This window comes from Parasteatoda tepidariorum, chromosome X1, assembly GCF_043381705.1.
Source record: "Parasteatoda tepidariorum isolate YZ-2023 chromosome X1, CAS_Ptep_4.0, whole genome shotgun sequence".
In the NCBI taxonomy this organism is placed as follows: Eukaryota; Metazoa; Arthropoda; class Arachnida; order Araneae; family Theridiidae; genus Parasteatoda; species Parasteatoda tepidariorum.
This window is the reverse complement of record NC_092214.1, coordinates 1906736-1932352: the sequence shown is the minus strand read 5'-3', so window position 1 is coordinate 1932352 and position 25617 is coordinate 1906736. Positions and strand designations below refer to the sequence as shown.

General features: G+C 27.5%; 1 protein-coding gene across 2 annotated transcripts in view; it reads right to left on the bottom strand.

Annotated features, from left to right (window-relative positions):
* Positions 1–25617, bottom strand: part of LOC107453026 (J domain-containing protein DDB_G0295729) — a 57695-nt gene that overhangs the window by 13201 nt on the left and 18877 nt on the right. The window contains exon 2 of one of the 2 annotated variants that reach the window (XM_016069687.2): positions 20210–20350. The exons of the other annotated variant lie outside the window; for it this stretch is intronic. The gene's annotated coding sequence lies outside the window, so the exon portion shown is untranslated. The remainder of the gene's footprint in view (positions 1–20209; positions 20351–25617) is intronic. 2 annotated transcript variants of the gene reach the window in all.

Below are 25617 nucleotides of genomic sequence, written 5' to 3'. Positions count from 1 at the left end.
GTTCGTCTTTAACCCGCGCTCTTTATGCCAATTAGGAAAAAGGTGCAAAAGACCAAAATAAAAAAATCCAGAGCTTTGTAAAATAAAAAGCTTTTGTGATCTTATTTTTTAATCAATGAAAAGTTTCTTCCAACTGGCTTATAAAAATATGTGAACACTATGATGGTTTATGGCTATGGTTACATGGTAATAATGGTTTTCATAAAGTTGGAAAAATCTGGCTAAATTAACAAGCTTTTATGTTTACAAATTAAAAATATTGGCTGTTTGTTTGCTTTATATTTAAGTTCCGATTAAAAATTTAGGGGATTCTTTTCAGTAAGATGGTATAATGCACACTTTTTAAAAAGTGACAGTGTTAACAGCAGCAAATTCGATTGATGCACTAAATATTCACTACTCTTTCAATAAACTTTCTATTTAAATAAAATTAACCCTTTCAGGACTTTCCCTTTATATATAAAGCAAGCCTTTCTTATTAATGATCTCAATTCAGTCTTTTTTCGTATCACATCTTGTATTAGTATATATTCGTATATTCTCAAAAAGTGCTTCTCAAACAATAAAAAACAAATTCCTTATTTCTAAACATAGTAATTTAACTTATTTATTGCTGCTATTTGTTATGTATACTATCAAGGAATTTTATCTATAAACAATTAGACGCTTTTTTATTCTCGTTACATTGGCTCAGTTAATAGCATGAATATGCATGGCTTTTGAATAACAGCATTTTTTTTGTGAATAACAGCCTGGCTTTTTATTATTATAAATTGGTTCTTTTGATTAGAAAAAAATATCTTTTTAAGGCATTTATAAGAAACTTTTGCAATAGTTTATGTTAATTCCTGCCACCAGAAAGAAATACACATTTATTCTAAAATTTTTATTGTGAATTAAATAATTGTTAATTGTTACGTTACGTTAATTGTTGTCAGGGATTTAAGTTAATTTCTCTGTTATGCTCCCATCAGAGTTTGGTAATACGAATCTAGGCGCGATTTTATTTTCACTCCTCCAAAATTCCACCAGGAATAAGGCCCGAAAATATATTGCTAAATCATTAGTTTTTTTTTTTATATTCATGCTGTTAGGGAATTACGTTAATTATAAGTAGCTTAACTACGTCCTTAACCCAAAATTTTCCTACTTAGGCATAAAGAGGGTTTCTCCGCTAATAATAAAAATTTATTATAATGAAAATCATTCTACCAATGCTTTCAAAAGCAGTACTATTGAAAAAAAAACTCCTATGAATTCCTCAGAAATCCATGATCAGTGTAGAGTAGATGGCAATGGTTCTGTGTCAATTCGTTGCTCACAATTTGTCGTGGAACAATCCTGTGTGAGTACAATTCGTCCCAACGACAATTCAACAAGAGCACTACTTGGCCCAAAAACAATTCGTTGCGAGCACACAGTAATTATGGCAACGAAAAGGGTGTTTCTTCGGAAAAGCTATCATCAAAGTATATATATTTGCAGAAAATTTTGTTATGTCGGTATAAATGATATATATATATATATATATNAGATTTATATATATATATATATATATTAATTTCAGTATTCATCTGTACACGTAATTATTACAAAATTCATAGGGGGAGCCAAATTCACACAGCACACAACAGAGAACCACACATACGGAGAGGGGAGGGAAACATCCATGCCCTGGGCGGGATTCGATCCCGCGGCTACTGACTTCACAGTCAAGCACGCTGACTCACTACGCCACCTGGCCGGCAAACTCCATTTATAGATTCCCTGTATTTTATATCATTTATTAAAAATAATTCTGCTCTTATATTCCAGTTCTCACATAGTAATCAGATTCAGAACAAGATAGTTCAGATTGTGTTGTAAGATTTCCTGGTGTAAGCATATTTAACAGATTATCCTATTAACTATATAAAAGTGAAGGGACGAAACTGTAAATGTGCCACTTCTCTAGGTTTTTAATAGTACAGTTATTTTGACAATGCATAGAAATGACTGAAGGATTACCACTACGGTTAAATCATATGCTACATATGATTGAGACAGCAAAGACTTCTTTTTTAAATTTATTTCGATAACTGAAAAAGGAAAAAGAAAAACTGACAAGAAAAAAACCTGAATGTTGATAAAATTAACTTTGAAACCGGTAGTATGATAAATGATTTTTTTTCAAATCAAAGAGTACTCCCTCTCTCATTAAATTGAAAATAAATCAAAATTTAGACGATTCCCTCTAAAATTATAAAAATTGCTTTCAAATTTTTTTTTCGCACATGCCCTGTATGTGAGTTAAACAGAAATAAATAAATAATAGTGTGCTTTATATACTAAAGTGAAAGGAGTAAATAATGTGATGTATATTAAATGCATTTTTCCGACTTATTGTGTTGTTTGATTGTTGAATTTTAATAATGATATAAATTTTATTTTATAATTTATTTTTTGAATAAAAGATATGCTATAGAAGTCTTTTTCAGGTTTACAAAAATGTTTAAGAATTTTAAAGTATTTCGAAATTTTAATTAAAACAGTTTGTATTTTACCAGTGCGAAAAGGGGAAAAAAGTATTAATTTGTCAGTTTATTAGAAAAAGAATGTACCAAAATTAGTATTTATGTCTTAAAAATTGTCTACATAATGTATAAATGTTTTTTTCCTGGAAAATATGAATTTTGATGAAGAGCTAAATAAAACTGACTGCCCAGCTCAAATGTGAAATGGAAAAAGCCCAGAGGAATTGAAGTTTTTTCTTACATTGGATAAGATGATCGTAGATGTAGACACTTGCTCCATAAGAGCAATTAACTTTTTGTTTAAGGGTCACTTTGTTTTTAATGTAATGTAAAGTAAATCAAGCACTATGTTCTTCTCGTTTCTTTAGTTTATGCTCTGTGAGCTGAAAAAGGTGCTTCTAAAAGCACTATAGAAAACTTAAATATTCTACCATCTAGAGTGAACACATAAAGAATATATGTAAAATAAGACATATACAATAAAATATCTTTTTTTTTCTGTAATTTAGTTGTCTTATTCACTAATGCATTCTCACATTTTATGTTAAAAGCTATAACCCTTTGCAGTTGCATCATAGCTTTCAGGCACCAATTCTTTTTGTAAGGATGCTGACTGCTCCACTTCGAGAAGACATTTTATAAAGTGGTAAAGAATTAAAAACTAAGATCTGTATAATTTTGCTGACATGAAAGTTATATATTTTTAATAATTATCATTGATGACTTAATGTGATTTTTAGAGTTGTGTTACATATGCATATAACGTGATATATAAGCTAGTTAAAAATTACCAAAGATGCTACTATGTTTTTTTTTACAATTAAATTGAGTTCAGTTCATTTTGTTAATTAGAATTAAACAAATGAACGATTAAAACAGGGAAAATCTGACATTGTCAGGGAATTTTATTTTAGCTCCAAAAATCAGGGAATAGTCTGGGCAAGTTGTAATTTTTTTCACAAAATCTGGAAGAATATTTTATATCTGGAAAATAACCAGTCTTAAAATTATCAGTAACAGTAGTTAGTTATTGAGAATCGAGTTAAACAATTCTAAATCTATTACAATTATTTGTTGCAAAAATTTTATATTTTTGTCAAACTGAAATGTCCCCTTCCTCATTTAATGATATATTTTTTTATGCATAAAATCTAATATTTGCCATTACAAATGAAATAATCAAATTTTTCTGATGAAAAATGGAAGGATATAGATAAAATACGATCTTGATTTTAGTTGTAATTTACTTGGAATACTTGGAAAAGTTAGGGAATTTTTCCTGAAATTTAGTAGGTACCCTGTTAAAAAGACCTTATGCTCTTGCCTTTCACAAATATCTAAAAATATTTTTTAAGTATATTTTTTTTAAACCATTTATAAATAAAGTAATAACTAGAAAAGTTACCATCCAAATAAAATGGAATGTAGAGGAATTATCAAAATTATGTTCCCAAGAACTAGGATGGAAATGGTTAAGTACGATTTAACGTACTAAATGAAGTCACTTTAATTACTATTTGAATACCTAAATAAAATTAAAAATTATGTAAACTGTTAATAAAAAATTTGTTTCATTACAAAAAGTTAAAAACCCTTGAAATGTTGTATTTAAGTCTGTCACAAAGCTTTCGATATCTAAAGAGTATTATCTTGCAATTATATTCAGCATATTATTAAACACAGATGGGTTACTAAACTTTCACTTTTTTTTATCAACTATCACCATTTAGTTTTATAATTTAAAAGAAAACTTATTAATTACCAAGCAAATCATTGATGAAATTTAAAAGAAATTAATGCTGATAAATTATTGCTATTAAATATGCTAAAAATATTTTTCCTTTCATCTTATTTACGACAGACATTAAAAGATTCAGTGAATAGTCGGAAAAGGATCAATTTAATTCGAATGTTATTTAAATGACATTCAAGTAAAAATAATAACTAATGATAGTATGATTAAAATATATTCACTTAAATGTGGCTAATTATGAATGAAAAATTATTGAAATTCACACAAATTCAAGTTAAAAAGACCCAATCAAGTGATACATATAATCAATCAAAAGCGATTGAAAATCATTCCAGTTTGAGTGAAAATGATCCACTCAAGTGATACTGAAAATCACTCAAACACGATTGAAAATAACTCAAGTTTGAGTGAAAACGATCTACTCAAGTGATACTGAAAATCACTCAAGTTTGAGTGAAAACGATCCACTCAAGTAATACTGAAAATCACTCAAACACGATTGAAAATCACTCAGGTTTGAGTGAAATTTTTTCACTCAAACTTGAGTGATTTCCATATTATTCTTTCACTTGAGTGATTTTTCACTCAAGATGAGAGGCTCCTTTTTTCTAGATGAAAGAATGAAATGGCACTCAATTTGAGTGATTTTCACTCGTTCATTTTAAGTGAGTACACATCCAACATTACTATCTAAACAAGTAAGGTATTGTTTTATTTTTTACGCTGAATTGAATGAGACTGTACAAGAGTTAATAGATTGAATATATTTAAAGGCTATATATAAAAAGTATTTCTATTGACTTGTTCTTATGGATACATTGCTACCTAGAGTCTACATAAACATGTCAGGTACATTTTCTAATATAATTTAACATGCTGTATTGACTGAGTAAAAACTCAAGTCGATAAGATTAATAGCTTATGAAATTATGTATGAATTTCTTCATAATTACTATAATTCAGAAAACAGTAATTTTTATTTGTAATTTTTTTTTTTGAAATATTAGTCCTTTTTTTCCATTCGATTAAGCAAGAAAAAATTGACGAGAAAAAATACCTCACTTGTCTGTATAACAACATGAGATGCTTATAAAAGTCCAAGTACAAGATTGTACTTTCTGTACGCAAAACCCATATAGCTTCTTGACCATTTATCTTATCATTTCCTGTTTCACCTCAATTAATAAAGCACGAAAAATGTATTTTAGCTCTTACATATCAATGCAAAAAGTATGTTAAGAAAATGTATTTTTCTAATAACAATTCTTTCGTAATAGCAGGTGGCTAATAATATTTAATTCCTTATGTTATAAACAGACAATTTTTGTATCATTAATGTCGGGATTTTGAAGGTGACTAAGAAGTTTGTCGTACACAGAAATAAAAAACTAAAATGGGTAAAAAAAAAACCTAATTTCGGTTAAAAGGTTCATAGGTATAAGATTACCAATTTGGGTTCATACTAAATTGGGTCATGCCTGTTTTGAATATCGCTGTGTATTTTGGAACAAGAAAAAAACCTAAATTGGGTTTAAAAAAAACTAATTTGGGTTAAAAGATTGTTCCAATTTGGATCTGTGTCCTAAATTGCCCATGTCTGCTATCACATTTTGAGTATTTCAAGACGCCACAGAAAATCGTTTAATTTCAAAATTGGAAAACCCAACCACTTATAATCTATTTTGGAGAATACACGTTCTAAACGTCTTTTTGATACATTTATTCTCAAAATGAGATGAATTCCGCGGGTAATTTCATTTAAATATCTTTCTTGCCATATTTAGTATTTGTAAATTTATTATAAATATTGATTAACTTACAATGTCATTTACTTATTACTCTTATTAAAGCATTTAAATAAAATTTCAAATTTAAGACATATCCAAAAATTATTCATGTTTAAAAAATATTCCAATTATTGCAATTTCTATCCAATAATAAATAATGAAATAATTTTCTCTAACTTATCTGGACTGTTCAGGAGCTGAAACAAAATCACAATTAAAATATTCTCATTTCTTACAAAATTGCTAAAAAATTACAGGGAAAAAATTTATTGTGGTTTGATATATTTGAATCTTCATTCAAAATAAAATTTCGAAAAAAAAAATACAATCAACTAGTAGAGAAACACTAGTAGAGAAATTTCAGAACATGAGAGAAGTATTTATTCATACTGGCATGAGTGGGAAGTTTTCTTGAAGCACATTCAGGGATTTTGTTTTAATAAAAATGATGAACAAGGACATGCACAGAAGATCTAATTTTTATTGAAATTTCTATGTAATTTTAGTTGTTTAAGCAATCCAACAACTGCACCACATTTTTAAAAATTCTGAGTAGAAATTACAGCTTTATTCTTTGTAGACATGGGAATGCATAGTAGAAGCATGATGTGTGTTCAATGCCGATCAATCTTGGTGACTCAGTCGTTTGTAGAATCTCCTCAATGCTAGTATTTTCCTATAAAAATGAATAAGATCGACATCTAATTAATGTTAATCAGCTTTGATAGATTATAAAAGGAAGTATACTACAGTAGAAGATAACACAAAACTAAAATTGATTTTGCCTTAAATAAATTGTTTTATACTTCGTTAAAAATAAACACAATAAACAAGCTTTGAAAATATAAATATTAGCACTTTAAATTAATTTAGGAACATTAAAAAAGAGATGTAATTGTTTATTCACAGAAAAAAAGGAAACTCCAAAAATTAGTTTACTATCTAACTGTTTATCAGTGTAAAAATTCCCAAATTTTCTGTCTATCAATCGCTATTATACTAATTTCACAATAATAATCCCCAATTTAAATGTGAAAAATAGATCAAAAGATTAAATAATCTCGAATTTAGTCTCCTTAAGAAAGCCATTTTTCCCAACATAGAATCGGAAGGGTTTTTAAAATCTGGGATTGCATACAACTACTACTATAAAATGGAGGTTTTTTAAGATTGGAAATAAACAATTAAGTTTAAATGAAAAAGAATGTAAGAGAAATTGCTAGTAATGAAATTTCAAAGATTAATTCTAACATTTGTAACGCGTGTTTAACTTTTTCTTTTGTCCTTTTGTCTGAGTGTTGCAAATTTAGCAGTTTCAACGGAATTTTTGTGATTATGAAATATGAAAAAGCAGAAGTCATCAAAGTAATGCAAATGCACAATCAAAGCATTGTAGTTTTGTACGTTAAATAAATTTTTTTAGACTTAAGTTACGCAAATAAAAAGCTAATTTATTGATGACGAAAATTGAAGCTCACAAGTAAGATAGGGAAGGGAGCATTGCAAAAGTTTTTAAATTAAATCCTACTTAATCTGAAATGATCGCAAAAATGGTGTTCATTTTTCTGTTATGTATCAAAATTGAGTAAAGTATTGCATTCCATTATTCAGTCTAGAAATAAAATCTGTATTTGCTTTTTCTACTAATATTTATACAATAATTCAAATATACTAAGAAATACCTGTCTGCTGAGAACATAGTCTCAGCCAGATAATTAACCGCCTGACATCTATCATCCATTTGTACTTCTCTAGGAGTTGTGTAAGTTCCCACAGAGAAGCTAAAAAAAGTCGGTAAGGATAAATAAATTCCAGGACTGCCTGAAATTGTATTAAAAGGCATTTTTTCTTTAAAAAAGGGCTTTATTTTATTGTATATACTTAATGTTACAAATTAAAAAATTGATCTGTAAAATGAAAAAACTTGTATACTTTTATTTTTGGTTGGTGACGAAATTCAGTTTAAAAGAAATATTATACAGAGACATACCTTTCTTTTCGATTGATTCGGACACCCAAAATATAGAGGGTAATCGCGATATATATTCCTAAAAGGTCAGGAGACCGTTCTAAAGTTTGCACCTCTTAACGTTAATTTTACTTTTTGAGTATTGCATCATGTCTCGCGAACTTTTAAAGCGAATTGAAAAAAAATTTTCAGACAATTATAAAATTCGTTTATCCAAAGATAATTCCGTGCAAAATATAACATTTAGTAAATATCAACTATTATTTATTATTTTATTCATTAATAGTAGAAAAACTTTTAGTTCCTATGTTCCGAGAAATCGAATTTTAAATTTACGATTTTTTCAAACTTCAATTTCTCAGGGAACTATTCGATCGAATTTTGTATTTTTTCCAATTCAAATAACATTCTTTAAAGTGATTTAAAAATTTTATACCATACAGTTCAAAAGTTTTTCGACTATTATTAAATAATATAATTAGAAAAAAAATTATAAATATTTAATAAAAGTTATATTTTGCATGGAATTATCTTTGGATAAACAAATTTTATAATAGTGTTAAAAAATTTCAATTCGTTTAAAAAGTTATCAAGATTTGGTGAAATGCGTAAAAAGTAAACTTTTCATTAAGGGGTCCAAACTTAGGAACTGTACTGTGAACAGAAAAAATAATTAAGAATGAAAATAAGCAGACCACCCTGAACAATTTTTGATTTAATGATTGGATCTTTATATATTAAAACTCAATCTAAAAGGTTTGAAGCTGAGACCTCGAATATGCAGATGATATGTTAAGTTACGAAATCAGACGTATAATCATGCTTTTTCTGAATAAACATACCTTGGTTTTGACAGATTCGAATTTCTCAACTCTCAAAGTCACAATATGGTCCCTACAGTTTGGTTAGGAAAGCGGTTCAAAGTTTGGATCCCATTTTCTGCGTATTTCGCCATATCTCGAGAACTTTTTAAGCGAATTGAAAAAATTGCGCACACGCTTATAAAATTGTATTATTCAAATATAATTTCATGCAAAAAATAACTTTTAATACATGTTCATTAATTTTTTTTAGATTTTATGAAACAATAGTTGACAAATTTTTGAACTGTAAGTTTCACAATTTTTCACATTAATTTAAAGAATATAATTTAACCTGGCAAAATACAAATTTGAGCGAAATCGGTAAAATAGAGAAATCGAATTTTAGGGAGGGTTCTTTTTTTTTAAATTTCGATTTCTCAAAAACATTCATCTGATTTCGCACAAATTTTGTATTTTGCCATGTAAAATTGTATTCTTTAAATTAATGTGAAAACTTGTAAATCTTACAATTCAAAATTTTTTCGACCATTTTCTGAATAAAATGATAGAAAATAATAAATTTTTATTTAAAGTTATATTTTGTGCGAAATTATTTTTGGGCAAATGAATTTAATAATTGTGTGCAAAACTTTTTCCCTCATAAGACTCTCGAGTTGTAGTATAAAGGGGTCCTCACTCTCCTAATTTCCCAGATTGTGCTACATCCTATTTTTCCTAAATGTGTCTGTCTTCGTCAATCAAGCAAGTTCCTCAGTAATGCTTTGCTAAAAGCGTTTTTTTTTTTTTTTTTGATAGCTTAAATACTCTCATTGATGTGTGTACTTCATTTATAAGAAGGGTTCAAAGAGCTGTAGTTACGGAACATCTCAAATATGAATTCCGAATTACTAAAAGTTTTCCGATCATAATTTTAATCCAGAATTTCCCCCTCCCGTTTATCAGTAAGCAAAGGTTTAATTTCTTTTTCATTTCCTCCCTACACGAGGACATGATATAAATTTTAGTAATACATCATTGATTACAACAATTTAAGTGTAAAATTTCCTCCTTTTCATATATATATTTTAACCTGCACCAAAAGGAATTCGAAGGAATTTGTCTAGTAATAGGAACAAGACAAGTTCCTATAGGAACTTCGGAACTAAGGAACTTCGAATAGGAACTAGACAAGTTCCTATTCAAAGGAATTTGTCTAGTTAACCTGCGAGCAATGTCGAAACACTTATTTCTACTTTTAAAAATATTTCTGCTTTCGCAACTATTTTTGAATATAAACGTGATATTTAGTTATTTTCTCTTCATTACAAAATATTTATTCACATACATAATGAAAGTAAGCGGTTTCACACACCTTTCAAACTACTTTTTATTTTTGATAAACATTATGTATTGTTGGTTTTATCGGATTAAACAGAAATTTGTGTGATATTATTACAATTCAAGTGTTTATCATATTTTACAAATTATTCTACAGAAAATTGTTTATTTAGAAAGTAAAAGAAAAAACTCTTAATAAGTCTTTTTTCAGCAAATTTTATGATAAATTAAATTTTTAAAAAAATATCAATTTTCAATGATTATGCTTTACTAAGCAAATGTGCTATAACGATATCTTTATTTTCTTCTTGTCTGTTTAGAGTTAAAATGCAATCCGATTATCGCATCCTCCAAACATTGAGACCAAATTGACGCCTATGTTAAACATCAATTCAAGCATGCGATTAAATCAAACAGAGGAATTGTTTTAGAAAAATCAAAGTTGACGGTGCGGCGCAATCTTAAAAAAGGAAGCCAAACCGACGGTTTAATGATGTCATATTTTCGCTAAATTAAAGTTGTTAAAAACTATTTAAGTTCTTTGAAAAATGTTCATGGCGATGTCAATTTGAACATTTGAAGTTTCAAAGGTTAAGATTAAATTTGGGATAATTTGATCAGAAATTGTTCAAGTCAAACGAATGTATTACAAAAAATAAAATCTTATATTGGCGAAAATGTTAATGCACATCATTGTAAATATCAAAAAATCTGCTTCTGCAGTATATAAAACCAACAGATAATGCTTAAAATATATAATATAATGATGATAGAAACAAAAAAAAACATATTACCAAAAAAAAAAAAAAAGGATCATGCACTCACCTTGCTAATTTGTCGACACAACATCCGATAGTTCGAAAACAAATATGGCGCCGCCGCAAGAATGGAACGAATTCTGTTGACAAATAAATTAGCAGAGCTGTAATCCAATTTGGGTATCAGCGTACTCCAACAGGTATTATCGCAATCTGGAAGTCATCGAACACTTGACTATTTTCTTCCAATTTAGTAAGATTTTAGACCCGTTAGACCTGATAGTCTTAAATAAACCTTATTGGAGTTTGAAAAGCTAATATAAGCATTAATTCAGTTTGGGTAACATTCTTAAATAAGTTTTCTTTTTTATTGTGCCATAGCGGATTTATCGGAACATGCCGCACTTGTTATATCAAGCTTTTAATTGTAAACTTTCGTGTGATTTCATAATTTATCTATCGCCTGCAGTTTTACTCAATTTTAAATTTGCCTTATGTATCATTGAGTTTAAACCGTAGTGCATAAAAATCCGAAAAAAATTGAATATCCTATTTTTTTATTTTGTTTAAAAAAGTTTTTTTTCGGATTATGCCCGTGACGAATTGTACCAACGACAAATTGCTCTCAAAATGAATTGTTGTCAGGATGAATTGTACCCACGACGAATTCATAATGCAACAAATTGACGCAACACAGATGGCCATCTTTCAGTGTATCCCAGAACGTTCTCTATTGCAGTAACGATTTACTACTACAATGAAAAAAATTTTAATGTATCTCAACGACAAAAATGTGGGCAACTATTTTACACTAAAAATAGTCCAGTGTGTCTTTATAAATGTTTCAGTATACCAATGTTCTTTTACTGCGTAACTTGGTGTAAATCCACCATTTTTTAGAAATTCAGTATCACTAAACAGACGCGCTTAAGACGATAGAGTAAGAATTATTAATTTGGGTTCATCTATTTTACATCTCGTATTAGTACTTGTACTTGAGAAGCGTACTCTGGGGCAGCTTTTTAATATGAAGGAAAGACACTTGACTAGATTAGGAGAAGGAATTTCTACGTATGGTTCCGATTAGTGATTTCCATTTACGCATTGGTAAATTTTTTGAATTTAATTTTATTACTGATGAAACTCTATTTGTATGATGCTTCAGATTGCAGAAAAATGTGAGCTGTATACTACATTTCATAAACTGCTGATTGTAGAAATGTATAATTTTGTTTGAGAAGAATGAAATCTAAAATACTTCACGTCTCAAATTCTGATTGGGTTCTTGCATTTTACATGTATCGAAAGATACTGGCAAAAAAAATAATAATAAAAACATATTTTTAATTTTCCGTCCTTTCGATTACTAAATTCCACCGAATTTAAAATTTTAAACTCTTTGCAGTTATTATATAAAATAATAAAAATAGAACATTGTACGGCAAATAAAGCAAAATAGTAATTAAATAAAAATGCATTGCACGAAAAATGATGAAAGGAATTCAAAAACAATGTCTGAAAAAATGATTGAATAAGTGCGTGAGAGGCAAAATATAGCGGAAACCAACAGAATGACCCATATCTTGATGATGATCGACCCCACAAACAACCAGTTTTGGCTCATTATCAACGACGAAGGTCAAGGCGATATTCACTTTGGTTAGGCCATCTTCATCTTGACCTTCTCTTACGAGGAATGCACTCCATTCTAATGTTTTTCTACACACTCGCTCTTTAAATATGATTATGTAATCAAGCACAAATATCAATTCACTTTTAAATCTTTTTTACGGAAATTATATTTAGGACGTCAGATGACTTTTTTTATAGCTTTTCTGTTTTGTTGAGTAAAAATTTTTTTCCATTTTTATTAAAAAGAAACGAAACGAACCAAAACAACAATGAGTATAAATTATTTGTTCAACTCTTTCTTGTCTGATTTCTGAAATGGATTATTTTCACGCCTTTTCTGTTTGAGTTAAAAAAGTATTTTCCATTTTAATATATTTTTTCCATTCCATTTTTTTAATAACGAAACAACCAAAACTGTTATGCATATAAATTAATAATTCACTTTCAAATTTTACTTGTCTTATTTATTTTTGAAATGAAAGACTTTTAAGACTTTTCTATTTCGTGGAGTCAATTTTTTTTTCATTTTATTTATTTATTCATTATATTTCTTTTATAAAGAAACGGAGCAAACCAAACACTGCAATGTAATAACATTGTAAAAATTGTGGTGTAATATCTTTCCGAATTTGATTTTGTACGACCTTAAAAATGATGTTAAAAATCACTTTATTTTCAATTTAACAAAGAATCAAATATTCACATAAAATTTAAAGTTTGAATGAAAGTTCTAAACACCGAAATTGAGTAAAAGTTTACACCAAGATCATGCTTTTTTTCACCATACTTTAAATATTCGGAAACTTCTATGTGGGCCCTTTTTGATATCGTATGTAATTGTTTACAATCGATAATGAGTGCAAGGGATGAACTGGGATACCTAGAGAACTTTTAAGAGGTACAATGCATGAAAAAGTAAATTGGAAAATTTAAATTTTGAATTCTTTGAGCAATTATATAGGTTTTTAATTATTTCGAACTATTCAATTTTTGAAATAAATTAAATACAAGTACATTAATCGTAGTACATTAATACAAGTACATTAATCGCCTTTTAATCGTAGATTAAAATTGAAATTATAATGAAAAAATCACAATAAGTTAAACAATAGCTTGAAATATTACGAAACACTACTCTGAAAAAATATTATTAAATCCATAAAAAAAATTAAAAAAAATTTTTTTTTTCTACTCACTCGCTCCTTAAATATGATTATGTAATCAAGCACATTTATCAATTATATCAATCACATATCAATATTCTGCATAAAACTATGTTACTCCGGATTGAGCAAGTCTTGATACACGCTAACTACATATTTAATGAGATATAAAAACTGCATCTTAATTAGCAAAAAAGCTAAGTGGGTATAATTGAAATATGTTTTTAGCCAGAAAATTATTTTAAATGTATTTTATAGAAAATTACAATTTAAAAGTCTCGTATGACTCTTATTCACGCTTTGTCTATTTTGAAACATCGTAATTTGCCTGTGTATCCTTTTCAATATTTCTTTGTAAAAAATCCTCATTATCATTAACATCAGTTTTAAGAAAATCGCTCCCATAAGAATGTATTTATTAATTTTTCTGCATAAAAATACTTCATGTCTAAATTATATTTTTTCGATCAGCACTTTTTTTAATCAGTTTGTTTAAATTATTGACTTCTTTTTTTAAAAAAAAAATAGTCCCTAATTATTTAAATCAATATATTTTTAATGAAATAATTTTTAATGAGAGGGGTAATATAGTAATTTTAATGCAAATGCCTTTTATTATTTCGTTCAAAACATTCATTATCAATAAAATCCGACTTACAAAAAACTCACACCATTAAGTATACATTTATTAATTATATTATATGAAAATGTTTTAAACTTAAAATAATACTTTTTTTACTTCGCTTGTTCACATTAAATGTTATGAAAATTATGTTTGTTAAAGTTAATGTCTCTTTTTAAAAAAATCACTGCTAATTTAAATCAGTGATTACTTTTAAAAAAAGTCAAATGATTGAGATGACGATAATATTCGAAATGCATTATATTCTAGTTGTAAATCTAATCCTGAATGCAATATCTTAAGTTTAATTCAACATAACTTGGACAGGTAGATGGCCAAGATAGTGCTTCATAAATTGTACTCCTCACATGTCAATTAGAAGAGAGACCTACCTAGAAGAGCAGCCAACTAGAAGTGCAATCCACATACCGTTAGGACTGAGCGCAGTCCACCACTGTCATTTTATGAAAATTATCATTACAGGATGTTTGGTGCTTCTGGGGTGTTCAAGTATTGCAAGGATTAAAATATATAACTTGACGCCCGGTGGCTGAGCGGTAGTGCTTCGCGCTGTCGTGCCATAAGTCCCTGGTTCGATCCTCGGGCCGGGCAAGGTTGACTCAGCCTTTCATCCCTACAGTGGGCCGATAAATGAGTACCAAGCATGCTTGGGAACTAAACACTGGGGGTTCCGAGTTCGGCTGACCACCTGACTGGAACATCTGCTCCTTCACCCCAGAGCCCAAGGTCAAGAAAACTGAGATGGGCACAGTAGGCCTTGGCCCAGTATGGGCTGTCGCGCCGCTAAGTTTAGTTTTAAAATATATAACTTAATAAATCAATTTTGGTCAAGTACAAATAGTTACTGACTTATCAAGCATGTCGACTCACGCGTGGCAATTCATAAAAATCAATACATAATGAGTTGAAAGAAAATGATTTATTTTCTTACTAAACCGCTTAAATTTTACATCAAAGTATGGAATTTCATACATAATTGTTAATAATTGACATAAAACTCTATTAAAGTGTAAATAAATCACGTCCATATTGATAAGCATGAGGAAATAATTTGTCAAGAGAAGAAATTTTCACACTCACTCAGTTGCTTTGCAAAACATTGAATTATATGCTGGAAATTCGAATTATAGTGTCAGGTCTTTAAAAAAATTTACAGACGACCAGCATTGCATACCCATACAGAGGAATCTATATAGGCCTCCTATATAAATAATCTCCAGATGGGCTTAAATGGGATACCCATATATATTTATGTATGAAGGCGATATAAAAGAAAATATCCATATTGACTAAAATTTATATGGGATATTATATAGGCTACCCAAACAAGTATACTTCTCATGAACTCAAAGAAGCAACCCATAAAAATCTATAAACTCCTATAAAAAACTCAAGATTGGATCGAATGGGTTATCCATTTAAATCTATATAGTCTTCTCATATAAATAATCTCCATATGGGCTTAAGTGGACTACCTATATTAATCTATATGCGATTCCGATGTAATAATATTCGTATTGGCTCAAATGGCAACCCATATAAATCCATACTGGCTGCCGATAAAAAATATCAATTTGGGCTCAAGTAGGCAACCCATAAAAATCTATATAGTCTTCCCATGTAAATTATTCCAAGTTATAAATGGGCTATTTATATATGGGCTTCCCATATAAAGATATCCATATGGGTTGAAATAGGCAAACCATAAAATTCAATATGGGCTCCCCATCTGCAAGACCAATAGATGGGGGTTAATGGGCAACCCCCAGATTGATCTGCATGGGCTGCCCATTTAGATCTGTGTGGATTTTCCATGTGTTTAGAAAGATTATCTACTTTCAGATTACCTAGTATAACGAATAAAGAATTATTAAGCATTACACAACGCGCAATAAACAACTTTTTTTATTAGAGCTTTAAGCTAGTAAACATCATTGATGTTATCTTTAAAATATTTGACAAAAACTGAATCATTTACAGTTTACTTTACAGCAATGGTTTCCACTAAACTAATGAGGAAATTCCTTTTTTAAATGCCTCTTAATTGAAAATAAAATTTTTAAAAAAAAAATCGGGCTTCGTAATTTGATTACAATTGTACTCACTTAACGTCGTGTTGAATGTCATATTTTTAGAGCCTATAGTTTACCCGCAATCCGGTATACACACACAAAGTCTTTATTTTATTATTTGTATACATAGATAGATGTTAATTGAAAATCTATTTAAAAGGCAAGTTATTACATAACAATTGTATTTTTATATTTATTTAGCATAAAAATTATTTATTTATTAAATCGCATTTGGTTTCGATTTTATAAAGCAATGAAACAAATCAATATTAAACGTCAGTTGAGATATATTTTAATGAACTGCTTCAAAGAAAATAATAAAATTTCGTAGATAATCAAGATTTTCACTAAAAACGAAATCTTAAAAGTAAGTTAAATCATGAGTCTTTTTCTTTTAATTTTCCACTCTACAAAAATTTATCCAGTTTAAATAGAATGTAGAAATTGCAAATGAATTAAATATTTTATAATTACAATTTTTTATATTTTATTAAATAAATTAAATTTTAAATTTCTTCTAATTTAGTAAATAAATATCTTAATTAGTGATGCGTTAATAATTAACCACTTTACTATCACAGAGAGCTTTACTTTGTCTTTAATGAATCTCATAGTGAAAACGAATACAAGACAGATCATTTAATACATTAATTATAACTGCCATGAATTATAATTTGCAACTATAATGAAAATACTTAGTTTTTTTCTTAGTAGAAGCCTTGTCGGTTAATTTTCTACTTTATTCTAGTATTTTGTTCTGTAATTATGAATGAAAAGAGAAACACAGTTTCAGCAGTCTGCCAAAATTTAGAGAGAATTTTCGTCCTTTCGTGGATGCTGCTTTTTTATAAAAACATTTTATTTCCAAAAATGTATTTTTAAATGCTCATAAATTAAAAAGAAAATCACTCTAAAATCACATTTTATTCCTCTCAAAATATTTTTCTCAAAGCATTCTCCTAATAGTTAAAGCCTTTTTGAGCGAATGCCCACTTTAGCTCCTCCCTGTACTCCACCGTTTGCTTGTTAATGTATTTGTTTGCGTGATTGTATGATCATATCAAAATTCAATTGGAGACATTGTCACTTATCTCTCTCTTACTTTTATAATAAGAAGATTCTTATGTATTTTAGAAACACAAATCAAGTAGAAAGACTTCAATTCAAATTTTTTAAAAAATAAGATTTTTCGCTTGATTCTAAAATAAAATATATATCTCAAAAAAATATTTTTATTGACATAATTTTAAGTGATTGCTTTTACATAAATAAAAGAAAATATAAATGCATGAAAACAGAAGTCCTTTTTCTTTTAATTAATTAATTTATTTAATTATTTTATTTAATTATTTTACTTATTTATTTTTAAAAAAAAGAAGATAGTTTTGCCCTACAGCGAATACAAAAGAAAAGCAAAAATGCACCATTCTAAAACGGACAAATCAAAATGCAGTTCCCGTTTTAAAACAATTTCAGTTAAAAATAAACAGATTTTAATTTAACAGAATATTATGCATTTTAAAACTGCATAGTAATGAAATCAGGTGTTATTAAGGCGGTTCTGCTCCTGACATTAGTAATCAATTTAATAAAAAAAATCTCTGTTACGCATATAAATCTTCTTCAAATCGCAAAATTCCGCTGGTTATCATTTCCAAAAGCTTCAAGCACGATCTTTCAAAGTGTGACTGCAGTTTTGCCATCTTATAAAAAATTTTCTGCTAAAGGAAATTTTGTTTACATATTGTTACATATTAGAAGTGTTTCCAAATTTCAGTCCAACCCCTGTACATTATATAACTGTTGAAATTGGAGACAGTTTTTATTTTACTATAGTCTCATATTTTAAAAAATTTTCATGCAAATGTTTTAATTTATCATGTAAATGTTTAAAAAATCGGATTCGAATTAAATTATACATTTCTGCACGTCAGCTGATGAGTCTTGAACTACTAACTAAATTCTTTTTTTTTTTACAGCATTGAACATATTGAACATTTTTTATACCCCTTCGCAATTTTTCTAGATATTACAGTTTTGTAAAAAAACTAAATGTAACGTAAAGCAAAAAGAAAAAAAATACCATTGAAAGCACATAAAGCAAATTGAAATTTAAGTAGCTTTACAGTCGCATTCCCTCGGCCAGCAGATCAATGTGCAGGGTATTTTTTGCCTCCATAAATCTCGGACTTAGTTTAAATTCTTTAATTCCATAGTAATCTCTATTCAAATTTTAACAAACACATACACGCGTATATATATATATATATATATATATATATATATGTTAACATTAAGCATATCCTAGGATCCTAGGAGTGGGATATGTTTTGCGGAGCACTACATGCACCGCGGAGTATTATTTGAAAAAATTTACACTATAAGTTGGAACATCATATGTAGGCTTACTGTTCAATGTCGATACATCTAATGTTACATTATTTGATGAGCATTAGTTAAAAAATTTTCTCGGTAATATTTTCTCATTTAATAAATCTTATATTTTCCTAAATGTTTTATCTTTTAGTCTATTTGATTCCACTTCTTATAGAGAAACAGATCATCGTTCTTTTTTATTACTAATGTGATCCGTAATACAAACATCTACAACACATACGTTTTTAACAATTGTTTTCAAGGAATAACAAGTAGATTAGTGAAAACAGTTAATATTATATAACATATAATTAAAAACTTCTTGTGTTTCAAAAATTATAACGATGGAAAAAGTATACATGTTATGAGCGCTCAAATATAGATGCCCATTCACAAAGCTCACCAGATACAAAACAGGAAACGTAATTTGAAACAGAAAACGTAAATATGCCAGCGTAAAAAAATGGAAAATAAAGCAAGGAGAAAACGTAACTAGGAAAACCGCCGTAGCTGAGAGAGAAACAGACAGAAAGTGTAATGTAGCCTACTAAAAAATAGAAAATAAAACTACGAAACAAAACACGAAAATTCAAATTAGAGGCAAATCAGGACATCCACGCTCTATAAAGAGGTGGTGAGGAACTTGCTAACAAGGATATATGAATTTTTGTGAGACATTTATATTAATAAAGACATAATTCTTGATCACATTATTTCTCAGAGCTTGAAATATGCCAACATTTTCCACAATCGTGAGAATGAACTCCTATTTGTTAGCGCAGAGCTTGAAACTTATCTAATATAATTTTTGAAGCAAATGAGGTTTTTAAATATGACCGTCCATTATTCATTTAATAAAAACATCATTCCAGGTACTTAAAGATAGTCATCAATTTCTTATCTTATTACGAGTTCATTTAAAGAAACGATTGTCTTTTCACACTCTAATGATAAGTAGGTTAATTTAAGGATCAATTAGCCTCGTTTAACAAAGCTCTTACTAGGAAGGAACCCAACAATAGGGCTGTTTTTTTCTTCAAACAGAGTTCATATTTTTGTTTGATTCGAATTATTTATTTAGCTATAAATTACCAAAAACTATAATTTCTTTTCTTGAATACGTGATAATTTATTCAGCAGTTGAAGTGCTATTAAATACTTATTTACAATTTTTCTCTGTAATCAGAAACTTTGCATTTTAAATTTATTGCATTAAATTGGAATAAAACAAGTGTTTTGAGTAGTTCTCTCATTTTACTAGTATTCATTATGACAGCAATTTATCAGTATTTAGAACAGTCGTTTCAAACTAAATATTTTATAAGAAACCTAAAAACATGATTTTTCTAACTGTATGCGCGAAATATCTCGACGAAATATCTATTGCAAAATTGTTTCTTACCCAATTCAGTAATTCATGTTTCTGCAAAATAGACAAAATATTGTATATGTATAACTGCTTAGCAGGATTTGCGATTACCTTCCTTGTTAGTTCTACACTCGTGAAATAAGACTTTACATAATAACTTCCTTTTTGTATGCCCTGAAAAATAAGTAGCATATTGTAAAATTTTTAAATAAACTTTTCGTAAATTTTACCATTTGAATCTAGCTATTAAGTTTGCACACTAAAGTTTGCTAACAGCAATTGGAAGTTTGATTTCTTCTAATGCATATTAAATTACAATTCTTTATACATAAATAGTCACTATACATATATATATATATATATATATATATATATATTGATTCTTCAAATGGCTCAGGGGATAGAGAGGGNAGTTTACTAACAATAAGGTGTGTGTGTGTGTGTGTATATATATATATATATATATATAATTAATTAAGTGGTCCATTATAGAATTTTCATTACTCAGACTACAAAAAAACTTTTTCAGAAAAAGGAAAATCCAACCTAAACCTTTTCCTAATCTTTTCTTCAAAATCCAAAATCAAATTCTGAGAAATTCAGGATTCTCAACAAATCGGTGCAGTTCTCAAGAGATGAAAGGATAACATAGGTCTTAACTCTAACAGCAGTTAAGTTTAAACTGAACTCTCAAAAAAAGTTTTACAGTAAATTTATAATGCTATCTTGTAACAGGAAGACGTTAAAAATGTACACCAAAAAATGTTTGCTGTTACATTGTTTTTAAAAAGATACTAAGTTTAAAAATAAAAGTTTAAATAGGACGGTCTTTAACAAATAGCAGCGATGGAATTTTTTATTATTATATGAAAGATTCCTTAGAGAGGCAATGGACCAAAAAATACAAAACCGTACTATTATTTTAATGCAAAATAGATTTAAAAAATACTTTTCAAATTGTTTTTATGAAATATTTTTGTAGAAAAATACCATTTTTTCTTACACGTGAATTATAGTAAAGTAAATAATTTTTTACATAAATTTATTGCTTAAAGTAATCTTAGTGGAAAAATAAGTGTTCAGTTTTAATCAATAGAAAAGTATAGTGAAAATAGTTTATGCATATAATATCAATAAAGTTCAGCTGCTGCAAACGTTAAGTTCGTAACCTGAAAGTTTATAAATAATGATTAATAATCGTTTATAAATCATTTGAGTAATCATTTTGTAAAGCGTTTCTTCATTCTAAAGTTGTTAGCTCGAGAAATTTAATGCATTTGATAATTTGGCTTTTGAGTCTAATTATCTATAGAATACTTGGCTAATCATAATCATTTTCCTGGAAAAAAAAAAGCAGAAAATACCTCATTTATATTTCAGACTGTCAACTAGACAGTCTGCATGTAATTGCAAAAAATCTCATTAAATTTCTGGTCACATATGTCGGAGATATTCTTATTTAACCTTTGAAGGATATGAATGAATGCTGTTTCTAAATGGAGTTCCCAAGGGTTCCGTGGAAGAGTTATTTTAGAAATTCAATTATTTTTTCACTCTTATTTGACCAATATATAGGACAATATTTGGTGAATTTTTTCACTTAAAATGCAATATTTTTTCTGTGCGTATGCCTTTACAAAGAGATTGTTCATTTAAAAATATTATTGGATTTTCCCTCGCGGGTCGGAGATTTTAATTATATTGAAATATTGTAAAAAAATTCGATCCAAGTATGCTTTCGGACATCCTATTATTTGAGTCAGGGCATTTTGCTTCATGCTACACTATATAAATATCCACCTATACACTATGAAAAAGTTTATTAACTTCAACTAGTTGCCTTTTTTTCTGAAAAATGGAGCTATTTTATCACATTTACTTTCTTTTAGGCAACATGTTTTTAGGTATAAACTATTATATATATATANTATATATATATATATATATATATATTGCTCTAAAAAACAAAAAGGGTAGATAAAAAGAAAAGAGAGAAAACCGAAGTAAACTAAAAAAATTCATTTAAAAAAATATTAAATGCCTGAAAACTAAATAATGAAAAGATATAATCTCGTCATTAGCTCACGAACATTTGTGAAAAGGGGTGCTTTCTAATATTGTATTAATATAGTCAAAGCAAAATATAACAATACAATAGTGTGAGCAGTACTCAAAAGAATTGAAGTGAAAATAGAACATATTAAATAAAAAATATACGAAATAAAACATATGAAGCAAAAAACAGAAAATGAAATGTAAGAATAATACAGAACAAGACATAAACGTAATCTATAAAGCGAATTGCGAATTCAAATGAACTTACACGCACCAGAATGTTTCAAGAATGATTTAACATATTTTCGTAATAAGATTGCCAGTTTACAAAATATGAAAATAGAAGTGCGAAGCGTAAATAGAGAAATCTTTTATGGCACGTTCTTACTGCAGTACTGAAGTGCGTCTGATTTGTTAGTTACCTTGGATTGCCCCGAAAAAAAATGTGCGCAAGTTAATAATATAATACTGGATAATTTAAAGTTTATAATTAATAAGGTTGATATTTAATTATACAATTTTAGTGATTTTAGTAAATTAACATTTATTTAAAGAATGAAAAAAACATGAGTTGCCCGGTTTGCACAGATTTCCAGTCACGGATTTGCAATAATTGGATTTGCTCATGGTTAAAATATATATTCAGTTAATAAAGAATGTTTTCGTAAATTTATTAATAATAATAACATGCAATTAACTCAATGACTTTATATAGAACTTATTTACATTAGTTGGCGGGTATCCATTGTTTAATAAAATTTTGAAAGAGTTTGTCAATTTTTTTTTTTTTTTTTGGATAAATAAACATTACTACATATTCTTCTAATTCTATTCATTCGATTAAAAATTGCATTTAAATAAATGTTATTAGAAACATTAGAATTTAAAGCAATTAGTTTATTTATATTAATATCAAAATCATTTTTTATGGTATAAATCAACGATGCAGATAGTTTCTTTTTTTTAATACTTAAGTCGAAAAAGTTAAATTTTATATTATCATTATGTTTACGAGGTAAAATTAATTCCCCTGGCTAAATATAATTTAACAAAATTGTATAATCTTGAAAATAAAATGTAATTAAATCATTAATAATTCGAAAAACAAATTCAATATTAAGAGTAATTTTTTCTCATAATAGTGTAAAAATAATTTAGATAAGAGAGATGAAAAATTAGATCCTCCTGGTATTCCATCAATTTGAATAAAAATATGATTTCCAACGTAAAGATAATTATTAAAAAGACAAAAATTAATTGGATTTTCCCAATATCAAAATCGCTACTAAGGATTAATTAATTAGACTTTCCCTATTCAAAATTGCTATTAAGGATATTTTTAAAATCATAGCAATAACTCAGAATCTTTCAGCTTAGAAATGGGAATGCTAATGAAGTGATCCTGGAAATCAAAAGTCGCAATGGAATTAATTTTATTTTGTTTTATAAATTCTAAAATCGGTTGATTATTAGTGATAACCCAAGAAAAACCTTCTTAATTAATATTGTTAATAAGTTTATTTAAATAGTTAGAGAAAATTGTGCCAGCTTTAGTTAGGCAAGCATTAGACCCTCATGTCATTAATCTAAATTGTATACAATTTGGACTGTCTGGAAATTTTGGACTTATAATTAAGTAAGGAGATTGTACATTGTTAATTTTAATCTTCAACCTCTTATATAAGGCTAATTTTTTTAATGATAATATTATTTAAATTACTAAGCATAAATTTTTTTTTATTATTTTTTAACTCCTTATTAAAAGTTCAAAGTAGATTTTTTTACAGAAGTTTTCATAACTCTTGTTATAGCTTTGTCCATAAGGATAATTACAACATTTTTTGTAGCTGCTTAATTAATCGATCAATTTAAAAAAAATGTTGAATTGTTATTGTAATTTAAATTTTCCTTTTTATTCAAAACAAAGTTTTCAAAGTAATAATAAACAGCCAATTTCCATTCTGTTGACGTACCTAAAGGTAAAGATAATTTGTTTGATACTTTTAAGCAAAAATTACTGAGATCATTAAGAAAGTATTTTAGAATTATATTAATTGATATATGGTAAATGGGTCTAAATTTGTGCCTTTTATCATTAAATTCCCAAGCTCTAAGTTTTCTATAATATTCATTAAATTACCAGTAATTATATGTTTATGATGTTTATCAACAAATTCAAAATATTTCTCTTTTTCTCATTGATATTCATAATAGGATATAGTGATTTTCTCTACATTTTTGTTAAAATCATTATAATTAAAAACAGTTCTTCCAAGAGGTTTATTATATTTAAAGCTTTGGATTATATTAAAATCATTAAATGAAAATGAAATTTTTAAATTTTCAAAAATATTATAAAATTTAATCTTATCGAAAGTAGGGTTTTAAAAGTTAATAACGAAATATAAATTATCTAAATGTTTCATTTCATAAGACTAAATTTTACTCATATTAGCCTTTATAAGATCGAAATAAGGAATTTTGAAGTGTAAATTAATAAAAGAAAAACTAATAATAAGATATTGAAGCTTATATAAATCATTATTCTTAAGGGCGAAAACGAAATCTTTCATTGGTTTAATTTTATAATGTTTATTAAAATCTTCTTCATATTAGAAATAAAATTTATATTTAATTTGACACTATTAAGAGAATTTTTAAGATTCCCATTTACCTAGATTTACCTTTAATACGAAAAAGTGAGAAGTTATTAAAGTTAATCTGTGTATATTGGAAGGAATCGTTTAGCCTAAATGAATGGCAAAATTGTTCTGTATAAAAACATGTAGTATTTTCTTTTTGTTGTCTTAAATTGATATCTTATACTATATATAAAATATTAATTTTAACACTGTTGAAATTATGTAGACTAAAAGGATTAAGTTCTCGGTTATTAATAATTTTATTATTGTTGAAATATAAACAGTATAAACAATATAAATAGTATTGTTGAAATATAAACATATCGTTGAAATATAAACAGTAATTAAATTATCAATAACCTAGAATTAAATCAGTTTAGAGTGCTTAATCTTAACAGTGTTAAAATTAATATTTTATATATAGTAGAAAATATCGATTTAAGACTACACAAGTAAAATTGCTGCATGCTTTTATACAAAGCAATTTTCCAAATGGGCTGAACGATACCTTCCAACATGCACAGATTAATTTTAATAAATCCTTAACTTACTGACTTTTTCGCATAAAGGTAAGCGAACAAATCGAGGTAAACGGGGATCAAGAAGTATTAAAAACTCTCTTAATAGGGACAAATTTAATGTTAATTTTATTTCGAATGTAGAAAAAAATTTCATAATAATGATATATCTATATCTATATCTATATATATATATATATATATATTTTTTCTGAGACAGATTCTG